Below are 21,557 nucleotides of genomic sequence, written 5' to 3'. Positions count from 1 at the left end.
TGATGAGGGGACCAGTAGGGGCGCTCTTCTCTCTGGAAAAAAATGGACACAATACAAAACTAGGGGTTAACCTAGGTAACCCAGGTTCTCTGGAGTAGATGAGGGAGACCCCTGACTATGGGACACACACTCTGTGTACCTATTCTCTGAAACCCCTATTCAATCACGCCTGTACAGGCTGGGTATGCTTGCAAGCAGGTAGCCCTGCTTACTACCCAGCCTATAAAGGTTGCGTCAAGCACACACTTTTATCCAGCGGACCACTCTTTATGAGGGGGAAAGAGGTGAGGCATCTCCCTCATATCCTTCAGAGAACCTGGGTTTGCTTTCGTGGGGACCATTGCAAAACACCCTGATTGCCTGTTCCGAACTGGAACCATATCGATACAAGGATGTACCGACTCTACATCACACAGCCATCAGACCAGCACTTAGGACTCTGTGCACCACAGAGGGCACGTCATGTCCAGGATGTAAGACCTTTGAAAGGTATGAGAAGCTCAGCTGGCTGCAGCACCTACTGTATCTCGGAATCAGAGAGATCTCCAACCCTTCATTACAGTAGGTGCTGCAGCCATTCGCAAAGTGGACAGCCCACTGTCCACAAACCCTGAACGATGCCATCCTGGCCATGTAAATGCTCAGCACTGCATTAGGGTGTAACGTAACTGAGATACTTGTATGTACTGAGATACAGTATGACCAAACCCATTAGTCCATCAGCTCAGATGGTAGTCATCGTGACAAGAAGTGACAAGGTTTATGATGTACAGTCCGTAGCTGGACTTTCAACAATGTTCTTCTTTACAAGCCTGCTCTCTATTTGCTAGACTGTCACATGACAACAATAGGCTCCAGCACATTTGAGTATGAAACTGTCCTATTTGAGGTTGTATTTCCCAAAGAAGTCACAAACAACGTTGAAATTGAGTGCTTTTTATTTCCACAGTGGAGGAGATGAAACCAAACATATTAAGCAGCCTACGGTTGTGTGCGCCTAGAAGAATTCACAGTTAGTCAGTCCCGGTGGTACAGCTGGGTGAGGTTGGCCTGCTCATACCTTTAATCATCCATTTTAAGTTAGCGAAAGTAGGGTACTCGTCCCAAGGTGTGTAATCATTATACTGTATCTTAGGGTGGTCGGTTAAGTATGAAGTATCACAGGATTTGATTATTACCATACTTTGAGTCTATGGTCATTCGAATACACTTCCCTATCAGCAACCACTTCCTTCATTACAGTATTTCCCAAAATATAAGATAATGAGTGCTTCACAAACACATATAGAATACCTGCATGACATGTATGCATTGCTTATGACATAATCTGTTGATATATTTTATCATTTTATTCTGTTTGATATGTGCCATAAGGCGTCAGCATTATCCTTTCTTTGTTGGCTTCTCCTCCAGGCCCCCTCCTCGTCAGGGGCTTCAGCCTTTGGTCTTTGATTATTTATTTGTTTTTCCATTATTACCTCCCCGCTCATTCCCTCGCTTTTCTCCAGGTGCGTTGCAATGCTATGATCACCGGTGGAGAGACTGATATACTCAGGGGTTCGTCTGTCTGGAAACATAAGCTAGTATGCGTCTGAAGGATGGCGGTGGGCTTTCAAAAAAATTGTTTATTGTATTATTCATGATGCTTTATTAGTTTGCTTATTTTACTCCTCAGATGGATCTCTATTTTCTTTTCTTTCTTTTCTCTGTGGGCTATGCATACCGCTCTCAGTGCTCTGATGGTCATCGGAATTATTATGTGGACTGGGGTTTTTCTGGGCCAGGCTTTTTACCATGATGCCCAATGTACATGTATGTATGAAAAAAATATACTATATAAATAATTTGTCAATAGCAATCAAGGCATTACAATACAATTTCATCTAATTGTAGTTGGCTATGCAGTTAACCTTATTAATTGTGTCAGGACTGTTTTAAGTAATTTCTCATTATCTTAAATGTAATCCATGCCATTAGTCATTAGTTCATTAATCTTTCACTCTCTACATGATGAAAAAAAATATTTCTCATGTATAGTAAATGCTTTGGTTTAAGATTTGTCCAATTGAAAACCAATTGAAGCATACTGACAAAGCCTCTGTCAGATTGAAAGAGAAGATCCTAGTCTCACAATGTGTCACCTGTACTGTCTGACTGAAAGTGGATTTTATGTTTTTGATCCATCTGTAGCAGGACTTCACCAAGAGCTCCATAGAGGAATCCACCACACACACACACACACACACACACACACACACACACACACACACACACACACACACACACACACACACACACACACACACACACACACACACACAGGCCCATTATGTCCATTGTGAAAGGCTCTCAACTTTCTAAAGTAAAATTTTTAGCTTTTTAAAACATTTATGACTGATTAGCAGAGAACTTATCTCTTTTAAAGCCTTTCATGTATAAATCATGTGTATTTTGGTTTGAAGCGGCCGCTGCTGCCTTATTGATGAGGCGTTCGACTCTAATCAATTAGTAATTGGAGCGCAGCTTTTAAATAATGCATTTATTAGGCCTTGTGATGTGTTTAATGGCAGCCCCTCGCAGTGTAAATACGTCTGAAGTGCCCTAATGAGTCTTTTATAGGCCAGCCTAGGGAGAATGGCACATTTCACTCTGTTTAGTCGCTGTGCAGTCGCCTTGTTTACACAGACTGGGGGATCCAATAAACCAATGTGCTTCCAAGTTTTTACAAATCGTGTTGTTGCGGTTATTATCTGGGCCTAAATAGGCCCTCTGGAAAGAGTGTGTGTTCATGTTTTTATTTAGTCACCAACGTGTTTTCTGTATGCTAACATACACAGACGATGACTAGTCCTATCAAACTTTAAACTTACTATAACCAATCCAATTTATACAACTCGCAGCAGTTTGAATAACATGCCAATGAATTGATTAAGTTAACAAAATCATAACAGTAATATTGGGGCTGCAATGGTATTAGACTACATTAAAACATGGTTGCTGCTAAATACTACAGTGGTCACTAAAACATACTTCCTTGTTGATTTTGTGAGGCAATAATTGACCCATTGTCAACACATGAGGTGTTTGTTCACCCCATCATTGTACAAACCACCTGTGAAGATTCCACTCTGTAGGCACCTGCAGACCAACCACCTGTAAGGGCCTGAGTTTTATAGCCACAGTACATGTATCAGGGGAGAATTGTGGGGGAAGAAATCGGAGGACTGGCTCATTGTAATGCATGGACTGGTATGAGGAATGGTATCAAGCAAGTTTCTACCTCCACCAGCCTCCACTGACACATGTATCTGGGTTGGCTTGGAGCTCCATCCGTCATCGTCAGCATGGCTACATTTGCCTGTCAGCATGTGTGTGTGTGGGGGGCGGGGGGGGACTGGGTATTGTTATGGGGCAGTTGCACTCCTAGCAGGGGTGGGTTTTAATTGGAACACCCTGTGTGCGGTATGAGTACTGGTGTCACAATGAAAACTCAACCGACAGGCCCACACTCATTCACTCACATGGGTAGCTACTGTCTCCTCAGGGGCTGGGGATTATCAAGGCATTCACAACTTCAAATACCCATGCATCCTCCATACTCCGCTCTCCCCACATGCACCGGCTGTGTGTGTGTGTGTGTGTGTGTGTGTGTGTGTGTGTGTGTGTGTGTGTGTGTGTGTGTGTGTGTGTGTGTGCGCGTGTGCGCGTGCGCGCATGCGTGAGTGTGAGTGTGAGTGTGAGTGTGAGTGTGTGTGTGTGTGTGTGTGTGTGTGTGTGTGTGCGTGTGTGTGCGTACGTGAGTGTGTGTGTGTGTGTGTGTGCATGCGTGTATGTGTGGGTCTGTGTGTGTGTGTGTGTGTGTGTGTGTGTGTGTCTGTGTGTGGTGCCCCCCCTTCCCCACTCTGTCTGCCAGAATGAGGACTTGTCAAGTAAATGTTCACAGCCTTTATGGAAATGACAAGTGATTGTTTAGACATTACTGTATTGTTATTTTGACTTGAGATTACAATCACTTGACAGAGTGTTGAAAGTCAATGAACTGAACACTGAGAGTACACTGTGCGTTTTAAAGTATGTCAGTGGCAATACATGCAATAGATTAGCACAAGCTAATACTGATCAGTCTGATCAGTAGGGAAAGGTTTACTGCAACAAATCACAGCAAAACCCCATCTTGGCTCTCGTATGTGTATGTGTTTTATGCATGTCTTAATCTACGGGTGCATTCTGGGCGTCATGTTGTCAGTCATATATTTGTCACATAACCATGCATGCTCCAGCTCTCCAGGGGGAAAAAAACATTCCAAACCCTGTTGAAATCAAACAGTACTCTAGTTTTTCTTAAGTCTGAAATATTGCAACATTACAGTAATGTTCCATTCAGATGCAGGCCTGAATTGCTGCTATCTGATCACAGGAAGATATGGCTGTGCTCTCTTAGTCTGTCTGCGTCTGATGATACAGATTCCCAGGGCTCCATAGACGACACACAACACCTTTTATCAATATTAATACATCTTCATCTTCGTCTTTATCCGTCTCTCGTACTGTATGTATCCATACAGTAAAGCGGACTTCTTTCCACTGCTCATCCTTTAATATGTTGAGGCGCACACCTCCTCGCCATATTCATCCACTGTTATTAAATGTTCAGTTCCTCTTTTCTTTGCTCTGTTTTTCTTTGGGTGTTTTCCTCTTCTCACACATTTGAATTCTGCTCGCACGGCACCCTCCCCCTCCTCTCCTTACACACATTTTCATAGACACTTGCACCCCTGCCGCACACACACACATGCACACACATAGTTATACACAAGCCCAACCCTCCCCCACACACATACAAACACACACTCCTATGTGCACGGGTGTGCACACACACACACACACATACACACACATAAACACACGCACACACACACACACACACACACACACTGTACACGCACACACACACACACACACACGTTCGATGTTTCAGTGGGAGTGGTGCCTGACAGGAACAAGTGACAGCTCCCTAATTACCTCCTCACTGTAGACGCTGACGCTGCCTGAGACGCACTGCTCATTTTCCTCCCTTCCTACACCCCCCCCTCCCCGACACACTCCCCCACCTCCCCCTGCACCCCTCCCTCTCCTCTCTCCCCTGTGGTGAATTATGCATGTCCAGGAACTCCCAATCTACATTCACTGCAGGCCAGTCAGGACAGAGCCAGGACACTCAGCCAACCTCCTATATATGTCCCCTCCCTCTGGTCACCTCCTCCCTACAGTAAGCATAGGGAACCAGTCAGACATTCAGCGGCTATGCATGCCAGTGCTAGTTTAATAGGACCAACAGCTAATGCCAACATTGGATTTGGTACATCTTAAATGACACAATGCATGTACAGTATAAAGGTTTAAACATTTAAAATAAGGAATTCAATGTTAATAAATGATGGACCTCAAAAGCACCTTGACAGAACATACTGATAGTTTCGACTTTGTTGTGGAAGGTAGAGGAGTGTGTGTGGGGGGGGGGGGAAGATGCTAGAAGGGTGGATGTCTAGAATTAGCCCTGCTTACTGCTGGCATGTTGGGGTTCGGTTTTACTCTGAGGTGTTCCCAACGGAGGACAAGTATGAACGAGGGAGCAAGACTTGGGAGGGAGCTGCGTCTCTCCAGGGGATGATAACATTCACTTTAGAGCCCCACTGTGCAACACTGCCCCGCCCCCTCCCCACCATGCCTCAACCCAGCAGCGGGTGTCAACAGAAAGGCCCAGATTGTGTTTCCAGTTGATGCCTGCTGGCCCCACAGGCGTGTTTTGTTCTAATAGAAAATGGAAGCCCTCACATCCCCCCAGTCCACCCTCATACTATGATTGTCCACTGGGAGCCAGCACACAAACACCAGCACTATCTAATCAGGAGAGAGGGGAGGAGGAAGGAAAGGCTAGGATAAGGAGGTGGGGAGAGGAGGACAGGGAGAGGGTGGGCGGGGGGGAGGGGTAGAGGGAGAGAGAAAGGGAGAAAGAGAAAGAGAGAGGGGGGCAGGCTTAGCGAGAGAGACACAACTGGAGTGGTAAGACAAAGAAACAGAAACGGATTGAGACAACTGGAGAGAGTTAGAGAGAGAGAAAGAGAGAGAGAGAGAGAGAGAGAGAGAGAGAGAGAGAGAGAGAGAGAGAGAGAGAGAGAGAGACGGCAGGGACAGCGAGCTGGAGAATGACACGGTGGAGCAGGAAGAGGGTGACGGTTGGTGAGAGGGGGAGCTGGAGCAGGTGGTGGTGGGGGTGTTGGTGGCCGCTGTGGACAGCTGATAAAGTGTCAATGGCAGGCGTCACTCAGGGGAGGGAGCCGTCAGGGCCCTGCTCAGATGAGACTGTGATAACACTGCAGCTCATTGTCAACACACAGCTGCCTACTTAGGTACAGTAGTAGTCCCCTCGCCATGCCTGGTTCTCAATCATTCGTAACCTCCCTGAGATACGAAGGTATACCAATCACCAGTGGAGAAGCTATTTTGCACTGCCAAACACTACTTACATGTGCATGCATGCGTGTGTGTGTGTGTGTGTGTGTACTATGTGTGTGTGTACTGTATGTGTGTGTACTGTATGTGTGTGTGTGTGTGTGTGTGTGTGTACTATGTGTGTGTGTACTGTATGTGTGTGTGTGTGTGTGTGTGTGTGTGTGTACTATGTGTGTGTGTACTGTATGTGTGTGTGTGTACTGTATGTGTGTGTGTGTGTGTGTGTGTGTGTGTGTGTGTGTGTGTGTGTGTGTGTGTGTGTGTGTGTGTGCATGGCGTTGTTCGGAGGAGACAGCGGGAGGGGGGGCAGTTTTGAAGATATGAGCTCATTTCTGAGTTTGTGTTGAAGAGCCATTGAGGTCCTGGAGAAGGTCTGTGACTGTGTGAGAGAGGGACGTGAGAGGAGAGGGAGAAGAGACGAGAGGGAGGAGAAGAAGGAGGACGCCGAGTGGCTATAATGGCTTTTCAGGGTCAATTAAGACACAGGAGGCTGTTTGGAGGAGAGGTGACCCTTATTCACACAGGTCGTCTGTGCCTCCTCACTACGACACGCTCGTCACAACAGCTTCTCCTCCCAATCTGCTTCACAGGGGTGTTTATCTTGACTGCCACTGGCCATGATTTATTACCCCAGCCTCTGCCACTGGGGCTCAGTGTCACCAGGCCTCTGCCACTCTGGCCAACCTCTACCAGGCCCCCTGTCTCCTCCCTCACAGACCTCTGAGGCTATTTGGACTAGCACAAGCTAATGCTGATCAGTCTATAGTATTCCTTGATCATTCTCCCCGATCGATCAGTCTATAGCATATTATGCAAACACAGCACAGTGTTTGTCAAACAGTGTTGCACCATGATTATTGCTTTTCCTCAGTCGCTGGTCTATGAGATGTTCAGTTTGTTGCGTCTTATCTCGGTACTCTGTTCCTTTTACCTCATTTGCCTTTCTTTCCATTGTCAGATTGCTTTCAGACAACCTGGGTACATATACTGTACTGTGGTAAGCCCTGCTGGATGTTGTTTAGTCTTGTTCTGGTGACTTCTGATGGAGTACGTCTCTCTCTCTCTCTCTCTCTCTCTCTCTCTCTCTCTGTCTCTCTCCTCTCTCTCCTCTCTCTCTCTCTCTCTCTCTCTCTCTCTCTCTCTCGCACACACACAAACACACAAACACACACACACACACACACACACACACACACACACACACATCTGTCAGCACCCTCTTCTAACTCCCTTTTTCTTTTCTTTTTTTACTGTGCTGTGCTCATTGAATATCAAGGGCCTCTAGAATCAGACAGAAGAGGGGTGAGAAGGGAGGGGGGATTTTTTTTAAGGCAGACTGAAGGAATGTCCTTGTCCCATTGGTGCTGATAGACGCACCCCCCTGCTCGAGGCTCGGTGCCCAATGCAGGGCCTCTGTATAACATAGTGCTGTCCTTCGCTCGGGCCATTGGCTTGAACAGAGTGGGGCCCTGTCCTCATTCATTTGTTATGTCTTATCCTTCAAATTAATCTAAAGCAGGTGTGCACAACTCTGGTTGTACTCTAGTATTTCTGGTTTTCACATCTCCTCAGCAATTAATGTGACTGATTACATAGAGTGCCCAGCTGGTTTCTCTAGACTAAATGAGTCACTGATTAGAAGGCAAACAAAAACAGAAACCCACCCCCAAAAAAACTGCTGTTGTAGTCCATGGTATACACATGAGTGCACAATGGTTTGAAATGACTATGCAACTACATTCAACTATTAATGCTGAATATTTATTTCAATAAAAGTAGCAAGTTATTCGGATATGTTTCAACAAACCATACATTTCTCAACCAAACGTTGAGGACAGACAGGGCGGAGAACGGTGGCGTTTGTCTAATTATTAAACTGACAGTAGAGGACCACCTCGTCTGGCTCATTTATATCCCCCTGATTAGGAGTAAAATGGGGTTAGATGCGGGCTCAGAATTTCCATTTTTCTAAAGTCGCAATTACAGCGGCTAATGCTCTTCCCCGATCTGTCTTCACCACGCAACCTTTATTGTGCCGGAACAAATCTAGTGTCTGATGCCTGAAATTGCAGCGTGAGAAAATTACAGTGGGGAAAAAATGAGAAGGGACTTAAGCATGGATGAAGAAGCGTCACGCTGTTGCTAATTACTGCCTCATTAGCACCAGTGCTTAGCCATGTGGACTATAGCAGTGGAGCAGCTGATAAAAACACATGCACTGGGCTTCAGCTGAAGAGACTGTATGTTTTATATGTATGTCTTAATCTACCTCACTGATCCTCTGCATCTGCTTTTAGCATCGGGATACAGTAGGATAAGGCAGATGTGTGTACTGTATGTTGTTGGTTTAGTTTCTGCCAATAGACAGAGAGGATGCTACTGGATGTGGACAGTCGATAAGAGCAGTTGCTATTCCATCGAGTTTTGAAAAAAGAAACAATCAGGAGGATCAATGCATCTTGATGTAAAGCTGAACAATTGAACATCGCCCCCCCACTGTGCTATACCTCGCACCCCCACCCCCACCACCACCACCATCCAACCCACCCACCATCCCCAACCCCCAGGCGTCCAGATGTTGCCGTCACCCCTGCTCTGCGGAGGCGCTGCAGTGTGGAACAGCCTGAAGTGATGACAATAAACACCTCCGCCATAACCTGGGCCCCTGCATTTGCATATTTGCCTAGCTTAATTTGAGGGGGAAGTATGCAAATGTATGCAAAATGAAATCCATCTCCTAATGACATGAGACGATTAAACAATTTTTATGCTTAAATATTCTGTTTAATGAAATCAAACGGGCCCACGCGCCGTGACAAATTTGCCTCAGCATGGCAAAATTAGCGGATATCACAAAAAGGAAAGCTAGAAAGAAAAAAGGAGAGGAAAAGAGTCGGAGGAGAGAGGGAGACTGTCAATGGTTTGTTTGCATGACAGCCTTTGAAAGTGTTCCTCACCAGGAAAAAGAACATCATGTCCTCTGCAAGCTCCTGAATACCAAATTGATTCTTATGATGTTTGAATATTCTTTTGCTTTTTAAAATTTCATTCAACATAATCGTCTGTGGAGTAACAGTAGGATATACAATTCCCAAAGTTCACAAAATAATCACACTTCTCTTTTCTTTTTATTCAATCCTTTTTGTCCATTTTATTTCATGTAATTTTCCACATGCACAAACAACTATTTTATTTAATCAAGCATTGAGTCGGGTACTTAATACCTTTTAAGGAAATGAATTGCATATTTCAAGCACAGCATTTTTATAATGGCATCTTTCCATCTCAGACCATTTGAAATGCCTTACTACAGTACAGAGTGATTTTGAAGAAAAAAAAACTCACAAAAGTTCCCATTTTGTTTGAGAAAAACAACCAGTAGACTAAAATCACATCATCACTCTCCTGTCCAGCATAACACCCAGTATTAGAAAACACCAACGATAGAGTGGTGTGATTTAGAGAGAGAGAGAGAGAGAGAGAGAGAGAGAGAGAGAGAGAGAGAGAGAGAGAGAGAGAGAGAGAGAGAGAGAGAGAGAGGGAGAGAGAGAGTAATATGCCACTGCCTCTTAATTGTGGGAGCGCAGAAAGCCGATGACTAATGACCTTTCCTGAGCGCTGTTCAAGCCGTGAGCCGTGCATTAATATAAAGGGGGTTATTATTATGTTTTAGCTTCAGACCTGATTAATCACATGGATTTATTCCCAGTCCTACACTGTACAGAACAGTTTCTGTCAAGCAACCATCACATTCATGGTGTAGGTGCCTATACTGTCTTTGAAATGCAAATGTTTAACAAGATTCTTCAAGCAAAGTGAGACTTGCAAGGGGGGTTGTCGGGTTGCGTTGCTGGGGGTGAGAGACTCAGGACACCTGTCATGACGATACGTAAGAGGGGCCATGTTATTTGTGTCTGGGTTGTCAGAAAAAAACAACCCATGTTATGACAGCCCATATCTGATATTTTCGACAACCACTGTATGGGTGGCTGGTCAGGTTGCTGGTCTGGCTCCTACGGTGTGAGAGATGGTGGTAGTGTGTCAGGTTGCTGGTCTGGCTCCTACGGTGTGAGAGATGGTGGTATTCGTCTGTGGTGTTGTTGTGAGACAGCCAGCCACAGTGAACAGAGTTGGCTGGGCTCCCTCCTCCTCAGCTCTGTTCCAGACAGCCACAGTACAGCACCATGGACCCCAGGGCCAGCAGGGATTTCTCAGAGCTGATGCTTTGTTGCCTCCTAATCCTGTTGGCTTATATAATAAACCCTGTCTTCCGTCAACTGGGAGTCTAATTTAGGGGAAAGAAACAGGAACTCCTCCTGGTTGTGTTCTTCTCTGTGGAGGACGGAGCTGTTGCCGATTTGAGTGCAGCTGACTAGAACAACTGGTTAGATGTTGTCATTGTGGCCACAGAGGGAGGGGCTGCTGTCCCCGCTGTCCCCACTGTCCCCAGCCTGCTGACCTAACCGCGCTGTGTGTGTGTCTGAATGAGTGTGGAGAGCTCCCCTCAGTCTGTGCTGGCTGAAGGCCTAGGGTGGGTAGACAACTTACACAGGATGCAGAGTTAAGTGTTGGCGGTTTGTATTTATGTTGGGGAGCAGTCGACGTGAATGAGATAATAAAGTTTGTTTATCTAAATGTAGGGCTTACTCCTATCTTGCATTGTACAATTGACAATTTATAAAAGACAAGGATTTACTTTTGTCTTGTCTTTATTGATCCCGCATGACAGTCCAAAACATAACTGAAATACGTTTATATTTACAGCAACACAATGCCTGAATTAAATAGACAACATAATAGATAAACATAATATAACACAGAGATATATGACGCAGAAATGTAACAATTGTGCAGAGTAACAGGATAGGAGGGGTGTGTGTTTATGTGTTTTTGACACATACACTATATCAATTATACATCAAGTGTATATCAAGTCAACTGAGAGGGGTGTGTGCTTGAACTCTATGTCCATAAAGCAGCACTAGGGGGAGTGGGAGGAGCACAGGCTCTGAACCTCAGCAGTCTACCCATAACAGTACACAGATACAAAAAACCCTCTTCCTGTGGTAGAAACACTACGGGTATCCTAAGCTTGCTGTTGTGCATCGATCAGCTTCAGACTCCCTCTACAAGGTCCTCCTCTCATTCACCTCAGAGCTCCAAATGATGCAGCTCCAAGGCCAATCCCTGTCTCTGCCTGCTACATGGCAACCTGCCAACAATCATAACACTGCCATGATGTCAGAGGCACGGGGACGTGACAGCTCTGAGAACACAGGCACCCTGTGTGTGTGTGTGCGTGTGTGTGTGTGTGTGTGTGTGTGTGTGTGTGTGTGTGTGCGCGTGTGTGACTGTGTGTGTGCGTGTGTGTGTGTCTTTGTGGGTGTGAGTGGGTGTTGGTATCTGTCTGTCTGTCTTTCTGTCTGTATGTCTGTGTGTGTGTGTGTGTGTGTGTGTGTGTGTGTGTGTGCGTGTGTGTGTGTGTGTGTGTGTGTGTGTGTCTTTGTGGGTGGCTAAGTGAGTGTTCATGTTTGCATGTGTTTGTACACAGGAAGTGTATGTGTGTGTGCGTGCATGCATGTGTTAAAGTCTGTGTGTGCGTGTTAATGTCAGGGATTTTGGGCTGGGTGCACAGTGAGCTGAGAGGTGGGGAACTGGATTATTAACCCTTAACATGGAGTTTGATGTGGTTTACTAAAATTACAGTGCAGGGGGATTTATGTGATCCCCATAATCCCGGGGGCCTTGATGCTCCAAATCCATTGTCATGCCTCACTTTTATGGAGGGAAATTTCCATGACTTCAGCTCCCCACTTAGATTGCCCTTCTCATACCCAACACCACACACACATAGCTGACATCCATTCAACATCACAGTGTGACTATGGCGGGGTCACATTTCATAGGGGCTGTCTTTGATGTTATTACTCTCTTTTATTTGCGGTTTATGTGCTTATTTCTTACTTTAGGCTGATTATAATTACTTGTAATGCTGAACAAGCTAAATAGAGTAGTGTATTGTATGAGAGAGGAACCCCAGAGAAAGAGTTTTACTCCTTTTTGTGTACAGCATTAATGAGGGAGTTGCAGGGAGGTAGGGAGGAGGAATGGGGGGGGGTGTCTATTTTTTGTAAGTTTTATGGACACATGTATGTTGTGTTACTCCATCCAAGTTGACTTCATACGTATAATGGCTTTTTCCGAGCTACAGACGAGCACCTGTTTACAGATACAGCGATGCTACCAAATGATCATCAATTAAGATTAATCAATGTGACTTTGAACCACCCTCACCAAGGAATACTACCCTGGGCAGCAGGTGTCCTATTTGTGGCGAATTTAGCTTGATTTTGACTTGATACAACCCAACAGGAGGATGTGTGATAGTGAGAAATTTGTCATTTGTCTCAGATATCTGCACATTTAATGATTTCTCATTTCATTTGCATGAACATATGCGTTTTGTCTTTGAAATAAATTTCCATGGAAGTATCAAGCACTTACAGTAATTAGCTGTGTGTGTGTGTGTGTGTGTGTGTGTGTGTGTGTGTGTGTGTATGATGTGTGTGTGTGTAATTATGTGTCTGTGTATGTGAGTGTGTGAGGGGGAGGGGTAAATGTCTCACGGCAAGGGGTAAATGTGACTTTCATGCACTTTCTTAAAGTTCAAGATTTAAATAAAAAAACAAATAGCAGTGGATCTTCTGTTATTTTGTTGAAGATAACAGCATTCTCCCAATTGTGTTCCTGTCTCTCTCTTTCTTTTGCTCTCTCATACACACACCCCTCACAAACTCCCCAGCTCTCTCTCTCCCTCTGTCTCCATCCATCTCGCTCTCACACACACACACGCACATGCACACGCACACGCACACGCACACGCACATGTACACACACACATGCACACACACACACACACACAAACACACATACACAGACACACACACACACACACACAGTCTTTACCCCCCCCCCCTCTCTCTCTACAGGATGGTCATTTAATCCATCTAACCAGCTGGAAAGATAAATATTCCACAGTGGAGAGTGAGGCCCCTGCCTCTCCACTCACGCAGACCGGAGATGAGGGGAAAGTCTTGCTCTCCACAGAGTTTAGACGCCTGAGTGCCTTAATAAAGTCCTCCACTCAGCTAGACACAGACAAGAGGATGGCTGCAGAGACACACTCGCACATTGCTACCCTCATGTTCATACACACGTTACAGACATTACAGTCCTGTGCGCTCATCAATGTATGAAGGGTTGCCATCTTCACTGAAACTACTGTATGTCATGCCTGACATGATTGATAATAATAGACATGATCTGTGGAATAGAGAGTTGAAAATGTTGGTTCTTGAAACTGTTTTACTTAAAGTGTGCACAAGGCTATGGAATGCTGAATGATTCAAACAACCTCTAATCTGAATAGATTAAAATATCAGCACATGTACTACACTGTACTCAGTCCCTTCATATGCTCTAATTATTGTAGTGTTCCAGGGTTTTACACCAGTCATATTGCATGTACTGTACATTTTCCAGTCCCCGTCCTGCTGGTTTTCCCTGAAGAGGGAAAGTGGATATGTTCCTGGGGCTGAGTCATGGTTTCTGTTTGGAGAGGTCCAGTCCCGTCCAGCCCAACTGGAGGCTCTGTTTTCACAGCCTCTCAGACCAGACTGTGGGGCCCTATTTTCACACCCAGGTGCCGTCCAAAGAAAACCTCCAGCCGCGGCCCTGTGCCTTCCCCCACTGTGGAACACTGCAGTGAAAACCATACATACTGGCTCATGTTGCTGCAGACCTGTTTACATGCTGCCATCATACACCTATAAAAAGAACTGAATAGAGCAATTGAATAGAATGTGGGCATCATACTGTAAATAATAATTAGCATGTACGAATATAACAAAAACAACAACAAATATGTTATATAGTATATAGTGATGTGAAAAAGATAGGACATCCCATGAAAACCTTTGTCTTTTTCAACATATTTAAACATATGGACATTTTAATTTTAACAATATTGAGAGGTGGAGGTAATATAACTAAACAAATATGACTGGGAAAAAAACATTTTAAAATGTGTAAAATGTAATTAATTCCTAAAAATTAGAATCAAGTGCAACACATCAGGTGCAAATGATTAGAACATCATTAGAGAGGATTTTGGAGGAGCCTGTCTTATTTAAACCTCAGAAATTTAGTTTGGTTGCTCTTGATTGTTGAAGTGAGTGGTGTCACCTTGGCAAAATCAAAGGAGCTTTCTGAGGCCTTCAGAAAGAAGGTTGTAGATGTGTATGAGTCTGGGAAGGGATTTAAAAAGATCTCTAAACAATTAGAAATCAGCCATTCCACTGTCTGGAAAATAATTTGGGAGAACATTAAAAGTGGAGAACATTTAAAACAACTACCAACATGGAGAGGCCAGGCCGTCCTAGGAGCCCAAGAGCAGACCGCAAGATGCTTAAAGAAGTCTCCAACAATCCTAAATGTCATCACGAGACCTACAGGTAGCTCTTGCCACAGTTGATGTCAAAGTACATGCATCTACCATCAGAAAGAGACTGCACACATTTGATTTTCATGGGAAGTGTGCAAGGAGGAAACCCTTGCTGTCAAAAAAACCTCATCATGGCAAGACTAACATTTGCCAGAGAACACCTAGATAAACACCATGACATTAAGAACAATGTGCTTTGGACAGATGAATCCAAAGTTGAATTATCTGGGCACAGTAACAGAAGACATGTTTGCCGCAAACCAAAGATAGTATTCGAGCAGAGAACCTCATACCAACTGTGAAGCCTGGGGGTGGAAATGTCATGGTTGGGGGCTGCTTTGCTGTAGCAGGGCCTGGCCAGCTCACCATCATAGAATCCACTATGAATTATTTATTGTATCAGAGGGTGCTTGAGGAAAATGTGAGACCATCTGTCCAAAAATTTAAGCTGAAGCGGATGTGGACCATTATGACAATGACCCAAAACATTCCAGTAAATCCACCAAGGAATGGCTCGAAAGGAAGAAATGGAGAGTTCTGGAATGGCCAAGTTAAAGCTCGGATCTTAATCCTATTGAGATGGTGTGGGGTGATTTGACATGGGCTGTGCATGCAAGACACCCCTCAAACATGACACAGCTAAAAGAATGATGCATGGAGGAGCGGGAAAAACTTTCTCCTATTCGATGTCAGAGACTGGTAGACACTTATAGGAAACGTCTAATAGGTTATCAGCCAAAGGGGGCATTACCAGTTATTAGGGCATCGCGTGTCCTAACTTTCTCCTCAGTAAGAATTGGCATCTTTGTTAATTTTTTGTTAAATAAATTATAACAATGTTACATTTTCATTGTTTTTGGTTGAATTACATCACCTTTATCTATAGATATTGTTTGAAAGAAGATCAAATATTGATATGTCCATATGTGACCGCATGTCGGCAATTCTCAAGTTGCGTAAAACTCTAAAAAGCTTCATCTTCATCTCTTTTTTAAGGGTGTTTTCTGTTTTCTTTCATATTACGATAGTTGAAGAGCCCACTCAATATAACAAACAACAGTTCATAATCTGTAAAAAAAAAAAAAAAAAAAAAATCACCTTGCCCTATTTGGGGACTTTTTCACCAGACCCTGTCACATATTTCTTAAAGAAATAACTAAATATTTCATGGGGTGTCCTAATTTTTTCACATGACTTACTGTATATAGTATTAACTGGAAGTGTACTGTATATAGGAACACAATAACTCATATCAAATCCTCTGTTACTGTATTATCTCCATGTTCCTGTTTCATAGGAGCACTGCTGCGCAATCGTGCCTCTGTGAGTCGTGGCGGTTCTCAGAGCATTGGTATTCCAGAGCAGTGAGGGCTGTTCAGACAGCTCCGATGTTGGAATGAGTCAGCCTGACCTCCGTTCTCAGTTTGGAGACGGGAGCGTCAGAGGAGTTTGACTTCACAGAGGTTTTCAGAACAGGGTCAACCACTGAAGAAGGACCTGGTCACTGAGTTGAGTTGTACTAGTTGGTCACAGGAAAACGGGAGCAGGGTACCACACAGTGAGTCTCAAAGTATACCGTAGCTGATAAGACCAAGCACATTGACTGCATGATTTGTGTAGCTACCAAACACACGGCCAACTACCAAATACACGGCCACACAAGCCAATAATGACGAACACACACACACACACACGCGCACACACACACACACACACACACACACACACACACACACACATCTCAAAATATCACCCCAAAAGCTCCATATCAGAGTAAAAAATGCTATGCATATATGTATATAATAATTACATTCCATATATCTTCCAAAATCCCATTTCCATCAGTGGTAATTCCACTGCACAGGAGTAATGAGTGTATTATGCAGCTGTGACAGCACCAGCTCCCCCTCTTACCCCTCCCCACCCCCTATGCTCAACCCCCCCCACCTCCCCACCCCCCGGTTCCGTTAGACTGCTGAACAATCAAAGTGGAGGGCAAAATATGCAAAATGGGGGATTTTTCACTTTGAGTCTGCGGAGTGATTGAGACAGAGATGTGAGAGAGTGCTGGATAAGGGGAGGGCCCACTGTATACAGGCAGCCTACCTCCCAGCTTCTTTCAATATCTAAGGTACAACACATCATTCTAACACAATAATCATTAAGATGTTTTAAATGTTTCTCCTTTTTTACTCTAGTGGAGGTGGGTAAATTATTCACAGTCAAATATGCTAGCAAAAGCATATATCTCAAACTATTTTACTCTTGGAGGAATAGGAGCCTGCAGCAAGATTATTCTTATAATCTGAGGTTACTACAGGATGTTTGTATGTCTGTGATAATTCCCCACTTGAGCCCTAGCTAAAAGGGGGCACACACATACCCATGGGTGAGTGAGTGTGGGAATGAATAAATGAGTGTATAAATGAGTGGGCCAGTGATTGAGTGAAGACATTATTGAGCGAGTAAATGAACAAATGTTTGAGTGAGCGAGTGAGTGAGCGGTCAGGACATTGAGTATGTGTCTGACTGAGTAACCAAGTAGGTCTGAGAGCCACACACTAACGGCAATCCAAACAAACAGGTCTAAGTGCTGCAGTGTTCGACGTGGGCCTTGGGAAAAGCCCCATCAGCCCAATGAATGAGAGCATTCTGCCCCCTCACTGCCTGTTATTAAAATCAATTAATGATGGCGAGGGAGGCCCCTGTAAAACCTGACTTGTTGGACTCTGGGGGTCTCTGCGACACGTTGCCTTTCTGGATCACTTGTGCCATATGGAACCTCCCCAATCGTGGGCCATAACTCACTTTTACGAGGGCTACATTGGCTAATGATGCTGGTGCACAAGCTGTAAGCAAGAGTGTTTGTCTCCTTCTTTGGCTGCCGATCCTACCCCCCCCCCCCCCTCCCTTCCTCTCTCCATGCCTACCTGCGCAATGATCCACGCCTCATCCACACCGCTCTTAAAAAGGGAGAGAGAGAGAGAGAGGGAGCAGGCGTTGTACTAAGACGCTTCAAGCGTACAAGATATGGGTACAAGATATGGGGAGGTTGTTTTGCAGCTCATTTAACCATTTAATCACGAGGAAAATGCAGAAGAGGGGAGAGAACCTTCAATGGTTTAGTGTAATGGGAAAGTGATGGATCATTCAGTAGCACTTGATACAGAGTTTCAGTCAGCTGACTGTGTGAAACAGCCTATCATCTCTGTGTATTCACCCCAACCCTGCACTTTCAGTTTCTCTATTTGCCTCCATAGATAGACTACCTAGCAATAGAGGAGGTACATATTTTGATATCATACTGTTAATGCCTACTTCCAAGTTTACCAAAGTTTAATATGCATAGCATACAGTATGGGTGATTCTGCAACTACGGCCACTTTTGGCTGTTAACATTAGAAACTAGAAACTAAAACTCATGAAACAGCTTTTTATCTATCTGAAACTTATACTTACCCTGTCTGGAAATATGATCTGATAGTGCCAGAAACCATACTATATAAGAATCTTTGATCTTTAGCACTTTTTAGATGTTTTATATACAATAGATAGTCCTGGGTAAATGTCATTACCATCATAAAACAATAATTCTTTGACATTGAATTTTATATTTTAAGAGCATTTTCATCCCTGACATTTTTAAGAATTTCAAAATTGTAACATAATTTGATGAAATTATATAAATAAAAGAAAGACAATGAAATGCAGTTTAGCATCTAACCAGAAGTGCAAATAGTGATGAAACATGACAGTGACAGGTACAGTATGGCAAGTACAGTAGTTAGAGGTATATACAGGAGAGGATAGTACTAAGCTATGTACAGTTAAGGTAGCTATATACAGCATGGTCTATACAGATGTATAAATAGAGGCTATATCAAAAAGAGGTATGTGCGATGTGCAGAAATATGGTATGTTCAAAGGTAGTATTTGTAAACAGCAGTAGCGCAAAGGGTAATTGAGTGTTCACATTGACCAGGGGTGTGTGCAACCAGCAGTAGTGCAAAGGCAAAATGTGTCCACAGTGACCGGGGGGGGGGGGGGGGATACTGAGAGTCAGTGTACCCCATGTTGGGGGGCAGGGGGGGATCGCTCAACAGAGTGTTCATCAGAGTGACAGTTCTGTGAAAGAAGCTGTTCTGGAGCCTGCTGGTATGGGACCTGAGGATCCTGTACTTCTTGAGTCTCTTAGATGGTAGGGGATCAAACAGACCATCGCTGGGGTGCGAGGTATCCTTGATGATGTTTGCCGCCCTCCACCGACGCCGGTCTGCTTGGAGGGACTCGATGGGCACCCATTGCAGGGCTTTCTGGTCGGACACAGTGCAGTTGCCATACCACACTGTGATGCAGTTGGTTAGGATGCTCTCAATGGTGCAGTGGTAGAAGTTGGCCAGAATCCTGGGAGACAGCTGGGCTTTCTTCAATCTCCTCAGGAAGTATAGGTGCTGCTGCGCCTTTTTAACCAGGGAAGAGGAGTTGAGGGTCCAAGAGGGGTCCTCGGAGATGTGGACACCCAGGAACTTGAAGCTGAGAACACGCTCCACCTCCATCTCGTCTCTTTGGTCTTGCTTGTGTTGAGGGCCAGGTTGTTGCCAGCACACCACACTGCCAGTTGCTGGACCTTCTCCCTGTAGGCCGACTGGTTCGTTGTTACTTATCAGGCCTACCACCGTGGTGTCATCTGTGAACTTGCCGGTGATCAGGGTCAGGGTGGAGGAGGAGTGGTTGTCCAACTTGACTAGCTGGGATCTGTTGGTTAGGAGGTCTAGGGTCCAGTTTCAGATGGAGGTGCTGATACAAAGGTCATTGATTTTGGTGACCAGCTAGGAAGGGATTATGGTGTTGAATGCTGAACTGAAGTCATTGAACAGCATCCTTGCATAGGTGTTGCTTGTATCTAGGTGGGTCAGGATGGAGAGAAGTGCCGTGGAGATGGCGTCCTCCGTTGACCTGTTCTTGCGGTAGGCGAACTGGAGGGGGTCTAGTGCGTGAGGAAGGAGAGTTTTTAGGTGGCCCAGGACCGACCTCTTGAAGCTTGAAGCCAGCTTTATATGTATATTAATATTTAAATTATATCTCTGGGCACCAAGTTTGAAATCTCCCTATATGATATTCATGTGCTCCACTGTCACTTTTCATTTACTGAACACTTTATAGGAACACTATACTAATACTGGGTAGGGCCTCCCTCCCACTCTGAAAAAAGCTTGATGTTAGAAACATTCCTTTTAGATTCTGGTCCATGATGACATGATTGCATTGCATGATTGCAGATTTTTCAGGTGCACTTCCAAGCTGAAATCTCCCATTCTACCATATCCCAAAGGTGTTCTACTGGATTCAGATCCGGTCACTGGGAAGGCCACTAAAGAACACTGAACTCATGTGCAGGAAACCAGTTTGAGATGACAATCTTGTAGAGATTGACAAGAAGGATGGGTGAGAGAGAGGTGGCATTACAAGGCTGACGCCTTAGTGTGCTATGCCACCAAGTGCCCCTATAGCTGCCTTTTGACCCAGCTATGCATTGACATTTTTGTCATCACCAATCCACCCATCTACAATAAACCTCACAGCCTACCTCGTTGTCATCATATTAACGATACTTAATAAATTAAAACTAGCACATGTAACCTACAATTCTGATCTTGGAAGAAGAGGGTAAGAACCACAAGCCTATTAAAGTCAATGTATTGTAGTTTGAGGCGGATGGCAAAACAGTGGGTTTTAATCAGGTGAACATTTGACATGTAATATGTTAATATATTTAATATAGTCTTGTCTAAAAGGATAACTTTTAAACGTTTTAATTATTTTAGAAATACACTGAGTAGGGTGGTCCTCCCCTTCCTCCTCTGGCATGCAGACACACACACACACACACACACACGCACACACGCACACGCACACGCACACACACAAACACAAATCTTTCCTCCCTGAATCTTAGTCCAATTCCCGGCCTGACAGGACCAATCAAGGGGGAGATTGGCCGTTATGGAGAAACGTGGTGGCTCTGCTGGCTAAGAGACGCGGCCCATTTACCAGGCCAACGGAACCCTGCTTTCCTATTACCCAGGGTCCCACGGGGGAAGAGAAAAGGAAGACAAACTTGTTTGAGTCTCATGTGTTTTTATAGGAATGGCCTCTTTGCCATGCAATAGGAAATGGTGTGTGTTTTGATGTCTTGTGTGAATCACTGGGCAGGTTTAGTGGTTTACTCAGTGCAATCAGAGGTGTTTCCTCCTCCGTCTGCTGGTGTCGGCACTGACAGTCACACCTCTGACACCTCGCCTGACTGCAAACACCGCAACCATGCTCACAACGGTTCAGAGGGATCACCAACCAGGGGAAAGCTTCTCCTTGGTGATGAGTTTAGCTAACCAACCAATCAATTGCTTTCGCCCTCCAAGAACATGATATGATAATGGCCATGATAATGTCATGACGCTGAGAAGATGATAACACGGTGTGAAGTAATCTGCTCTACTGTAAGTACAGTATGTGGTGTGTATGTCAGCAGACCTGAGTATGG

This window comes from Nansenia antarctica, assembly GCF_963989245.1.
Source record: "Nansenia antarctica genome assembly, chromosome: 5".
Taxonomy (NCBI): Eukaryota; Metazoa; Chordata; class Actinopteri; order Argentiniformes; family Microstomatidae; genus Nansenia; species Nansenia antarctica.
Note: the sequence above shows the minus strand (reverse complement) of the source record.